This window comes from Sus scrofa, chromosome 1 (genome assembly GCF_000003025.6).
Source record: "Sus scrofa isolate TJ Tabasco breed Duroc chromosome 1, Sscrofa11.1, whole genome shotgun sequence".
Taxonomy (NCBI): domain Eukaryota; kingdom Metazoa; phylum Chordata; class Mammalia; order Artiodactyla; family Suidae; genus Sus; species Sus scrofa.
In genome coordinates this window covers 87,666,110-87,672,354 of record NC_010443.5, presented here as the reverse complement: position 1 = coordinate 87,672,354, position 6,245 = coordinate 87,666,110, and the positions used below count along the sequence as shown (strand labels likewise).

The 6,245-nt window shown below is 36.3% G+C and overlaps 1 long non-coding RNA gene across 1 annotated transcript in view; it reads right to left on the bottom strand.

Annotated features, from left to right (window-relative positions):
* LOC110260728 overlaps positions 1,652-6,245 on the bottom strand; it is a 31,037-nt gene continuing 26,443 nt past the window's right edge. The window contains exon 4 of the long non-coding RNA XR_002344087.1: positions 1,652-2,663. This is a non-coding gene — a long non-coding RNA (uncharacterized LOC110260728). The remainder of the gene's footprint in view (positions 2,664-6,245) is intronic.

Below are 6,245 nucleotides of genomic sequence, written 5' to 3'. Positions count from 1 at the left end.
CAGCAGCAACAACACTGGATCCTTAACCTACTGAGCCAGCAGGGAACTCCCTAAGATTCATATATTTGAGAAAGGGAAATAATGGATTGCAGGGGGAAAACTTCAGAGACAGGGGTTGAGTTAGGAGGGTAATGAAACAATACAAAATAGATCACCTTAAAAACAGAATAAAAGAAGTGCATATAGGCGATACTTCAAGGAGGACTAAGTGATCTCAAGAGGTCAGATAGGGGAGGAGAGAGAAGTCAAGAGCTACTCTAAGCTTTCTGTGCTACATAACCAAGAAAGTCATCAACTGAGGGTACGTAGGAGGAGCTGGCTTGGAAGATGGGAGCATGAAAGTCAAGAGAAAAAATGGATTTGAGTTTGGATATATTGAGTTTGAGTTATTAGCAGGATATCCAAAAGGAGATCTTTGCCACCAAAGATTTGTCCATTTGGAGTATCATGTCTGACATTATGATATCTCCCAGAAAATTAGCACAGAATCAAAATACATTAGCAACTCTTGTAGAATGCTTACATCTTATGGGGAGATACAGAGAGAGAGGCTAGGATGGAAAGAGGAAACGTCAATAAGAACCAAGTCAATAGAATGCAGCATTACATAAATCAAGGGAAATACTATAAATCATTTACAGTCAATGAGATTTAATGCTGTGGAAAGATTCCAAGAGAAGATGATGGAAAATAAGTAAATTATGAGGACATTTTCTCATAATGTCAGAACTGAAACACTGAAAAGTATTGTTTCAGTAAGATAGTAAGGAAGGAAGTCAAGTTAGAAAGTCAATGAGATGTGAGAAAACAGGAGTCAACCTCACTTGATCACTCCTTCCAACTGAAATATTCTCAAATAGTATCAGTCTACTGGTCCACTCCAAGATTTGTTTCTCTTCCTACTTGATCTGGACCCAATGACTGGTGACTGTAACTATTAACAGTCTTCCTTGCAACTTTGACTCTTTCTCCTGATCCCCACAGCCCCTCAACAAATTTTGCCCTTGCTTATCTGAAATTCTGGAAAGATTTTTTTTTCTCCACTCCAGCTTTTAGATTGTCCTAAATAAATGGACAGAAATATTTTAACATGCAAACAAATCCTTTCAATGTTTATGGGCAAAACAGATTTATAGAATTAGAATGATAGTTGTGGGGAGGAGAAGGGATGATTATGAACAGATAACAGCCATAAATATAAACTTTTTCAACTCACTTCCTCCATACTTTAAATTTTATTTCAGAGTCCACCTGTTCTTTCATAGCTTCCTCCTCTATAAAATAATAATTTGCAGAGTTCCCTTCACGGCTCAGCAGTTAATGAACCTGACTAGGATCCATGAGGACGTGGGTTCGATTCCTGGCCTGGTTCAGTGGGTTACGGAACTGGCATTGCTGTGAGCTGTGGTGTGGGTCAAAAATGCGGCCTGGATCTGGCATTGCTGTGGCTGTGGTGTAGTCCAGCAGCTATAGCTCTGATTCGGCCCCTAGCCTGGGAATTTCCATATGCTGCAGTGTGGCCCTAAAAAGCAAAAAAAAAAAAGGAAAGAAAATTATACTTTGCTTCTTTTTCTTTATTCAAAGCCAACCCTTGAGCTCATCTATCTTCGTCATCAAGTTTCCTTTATAATCTCTTCTTATATAATTATTTTCTCCTTCCAATAGAAGAATTTCTTTCACTGAGTCTATGGTTATAATGTTATAGAAATTATTGTGTATTTATTTTAGCACATCTTTAAAGGTGAAATTCATTACCTCTTTTCTCTCAAAATATATCAAATATGTTTTTTAAATATTTAACAATCTAAACCCACTCTAAATGTGAACATTTGGGGACAAGTGTTTGTTAATTATGGAAATATGACACTATCTGCCCTAGTACCAAACACAAGGAATGAAACTGGAAAATTTTTGAGAAAGAACCTCTGAGACATACCAGCTTTGAGGAGTTTGAAAGGCAGAGAAAAATAGCAGACTTAAACCATCTGCAGTTGAAGGGAATAATATTTGAGATGGCACATAGCCAATGGGAGAGTCAATATCAAGTGAGCTGTTCTCTTCATTCATCTACCTCATACCACACCTCACATCATATATATATGGGCTACATACAAACCCAACCTACAAAAGAAAACTCATGAAATTCCTTCTAATAATATGATCACATGAAAAATTACAGAATTGGCGGTCACCTTTGTCCATATATATAAATGCCTTTAGATATTTCTCACCTCTTCTACTAGCTTATACCTTCATGTGCATTGCATGCTTACACTTAGAAAAGTAAATACAAAAACTGCCAGCTCAGCCAGGTGGAAAGAGAAGAAAAAATGGAGTATAATTGAATAAATCTTCTGAATAGAATAATATTCATCACTGTTTATTAATCTCTTTAATAGTCTGTTCCTTGAACAAGAAAAAGAAGGAAGATTTTTCAGAGCACTACAAATAACTGTTTAGCTATTGGCTCTGAGAGATTTACTCACATAAACATCTCAAGCTTTTTTTCTTTAAGAAATGGCACTTACTGTGTAATTTGGCTCAAAACCCACAATCTTGCAAATGTTAATTTCCTTGCAGCCTTAGGTGAAGGAAAACTTGAGCCAACCATTAAATATTGTGTGCAGACAGCATATAAGCCTGGACATACTCCAGATGTTAACCTGGAGAAGAGACAGAGACAGTGATAGACACAGACAGAGAGAGACAGGAAAAGGAAGACGAGGATACCAGGACAGATGGGGAAGGAGAAGAATAAAAAGTCTTCAGAATTCTTCCAGTCCACTCAGATGATGCCAAGAATCAAACATGGCTCTGCTCCTTCCATGGAGCTGTGGCTGTGAAGGCAAGGTTTTACACATTTATCACTGTCTCTCAAATTCTAACGTTTTAAGTGTATTTAAGAAACATATTTCTAACAGTTAATTCTCATATACCCAATTATACCAAGAGACAGATAAAACAACTCATAATATTATCATAGGGTGAACAGTTACTCAGTCCACAGAGGCATTACTTTCAGTTTCTTGTAGTACCAACAAATTTCTTCCATTTCCTTTTTCAACAAAGGAACTGGTATAAAAATGGTATAAAAATACAGTGAAATAGAAAAAATGGTTTCATCTAAGTAATGTTTCCACAGTGGACAGCTTATTGACAAAAACATAGTATCTTGTACAGTGTGCTAAAGAACTGATTTATTTTCCTCTTTAGGCAAAATGAAATACAGAACAATGCATATATGCAAAAAAAAAACCTAACCGTAGATGTGAGTGGCAATATTTAATAAAATTTCCTTCTAAGATTATTTCTCTGGTATGCAGTAAAGTTGTTTGTTACAACAAATTTTTCTCAACTGCTTCTCAGTATATTTGTAGTAATCAACTTATACTAATGGTCTAAAGAGATGATGCAGAAATTCTAACAAAAGCATGAAATATTCTGATAGTTTTGAGGATGTTTTGCAAGCTAAGCCTTCAAATTTTCCCATCAAGCTTAAATTCCATTTCTATCTGTCCAGGGGAAAACATATTATTCAGATTTTCATCCTGCTTCCTGAAGTTCTCAACTGACTCTCTTTGCATTCTTCATCTGTGCAGGGGTTCTCCCCATCCCCTAACCACTCCATTCCTGAATCATCTCTGTACCACTCTGTCAGTAACCACAGGACTCAGTAAAGAGAGGATGCCAAGAGCTATTTTTGACAAAGGGAACTGGTATCACATTAAGAGTTGTAAAAATCTATGGATTCCAGATTATTTGGGTACCATCTTTTAAACTAAAAATAAGAAAATGATGGAGTCCCCATTGTGGCTCGGTGGTCACAAACCAACTAGTATCCAGGAGGACGCAGGTTCGATCCCTGGCCTCTATCAGTGGATTAAAGGGTCTGGTGTTGCCATGAGCTGTGGTGTAGGTTGAAGATGTGGCTAGGATCCCGCATTGTTGTGGCTGTGGTGTAGGCCAGCCGATGCAGCTCCAATTTCCCTAGCCTGGAAACTTCCATATGCACACATGGCCTTAAAAAGATCAAAAAAATAGAAAGAAAGAAAGAAAGAAAGATAAAAGATAAAAGAAAATGAGGAAGGAAACATGAAAAGGAAATAAGTAAGGCACGCAAGCAGCAAGAAAGGATCTCCCAAGAATTGAACCTCCTTTCCCTGGGTTCTATGTCATTTATCTTTTTATTTCTCCTCATTTTGCTGAAGCTTATTCTGCAGTAAGTGATACATATCACATTGCACATCTTTTAAAAATCAACATTGTGTAATCTAAATGTATATATATACAATTTTTGTTTGTTAATCACACTGGGGAAAAAAGAGCACATGCATCAATCATGATTGTTTACATTCTTGAAATGTATTTATTCTATACAGATGTTTGAATAATAATTTGCTTGGATATATAGTTGTAAGTTGAAAACTATGTCCTTTCCAATTTTAAGCTATCTCTTCATAACATTATTCCAATGTTGCTTTTGATAATTTTAATGTTTTTGATTCTAGAATCTTTAGAGGCCAATATTCTTCTTGTTTCTTTTTGTTTGTTTTAACTCTTCCTTTTGGGATCTTCTGCTTTTTCTAGAATTTTTTTTTTAACATTGTAGCTCTTAAGAAATTTCCTGGATGTTATTTTCATTGCTTTCTCTTTATGTGATGTCTATGAGCCAAATGCTGGAACTCCTAAATTGATTATTTAATGTTCTTATAGATTTTCTTCTATCTTCCATTTCTTTATTTTTTGATTCTCCTTTCCCAGGAATTCACTCAATATCTATTTGATTTTTCTAAATGATTTCATTGTAATTTCCAAGAACTTTTTCTGATTCTGTTTATTTATATAAGAATCATAATTTTGCTTTTATTTTTCATTTGTATTGGATGCACTCTTTTTGTCATTCTGAGTATTTTGATTAAAACAGTTGCTTTTGTTTAAGTGTTTCCTATTTCTCCCCGCATTGTCTTTGTTTATTTTAGTTTTCTTAAAAAAAAAAAAAGTCACATCCATATGTTGCTGTGTCTTGTGTACAGAAGTTCAGAGTTTCACAGGTTCAGTTCCCTTTAAACATTAATAATGAATTTCCTACTTGGGGGAGAGGCTTCTAGTATCTAGGGAGGGAAGTGGACCTCCAGGTGTAAGTGTACCTGGTACAGAATTTTCTCCATTCTAAGAAAGCAATACTAAGTTAACAAGTCATGTGACAACTTGAGAGTGAGTTTTGAAAGCTGCACTGGTCTTCAGTGAAGTCTGATATAAAGAGAAATTCACATACCGGAAATAAAAATCAGCACTCACAAAGAGCTTTCTTGGCATTTGCCTTGATTCTTTCGTGGTGTTTATGCATGTGTGTTACTCTCCCCTTGCTCACTAAACTCCAGTCACATCCACCTTCTGTCAACTGTCCTGACACTTCAAGTTCTTTCCTATGCTTATTTTAGAATTAAGACAATATTTCTGTATATAGACCATATATACAGATATATGGCAGATACAGACTGAAGGAAGGAGCAACCACAGAAAACTTATGACCAAAATCATATGTGTAATATAGTGGGCTTATAAATGGATGTTCCATAAAAGCATGTTAACTGATTGGATGTTTTTAATAAGAATTCACCCATAGGATTCCTTTAAATAACTATTCCAAGAACTGTAAAGCATTAGCTAAAACAATATTCAGGAAATTGATCATTGCATAAAGATAGGGATGTAAACTAAATCCAGATTTTTGTAAACCTGAGTTTTTGCACACTAATATTCCTGTGACAATAGCAAAGAGTTCTATGATTAAAATATTTTATGGTCTTGAGATTTGGGGGTGTTGTCCTGCCCAAGCCACCTTCTCTGAGGACTGTTACTGCCTCCCTGTGGTGTCATGTTTGTGTGTCAAGTCTTCATCCCATACATATAACCCTCTGGGCAATTTATATGATGACCAGTCAGGAAAAGACTGGGCTGGGCTAATGAAAATTTCTCTCCCAGGAATGTGGAGTTGGATCAAAGAGCAGAAAGGTCAGTCAATTGTGGCTGCTTCTTTGTCACAGGATGTAGGCTCCTAGGTCAAAGGATCCCACACTGAGGAAGCTGTGATAGAGATATGCAAGTAGAGTATAGAAAACCACTCTTTAGGAAGAAAAGAACAATGAGAGATGCCCTGAAGTGGTCCCATGCATCACCAGAGACAGGCACACGCTAAGAAAATCCACCCTGGGTCCTGATGAATTTCAGTTCTAATTCCTGTC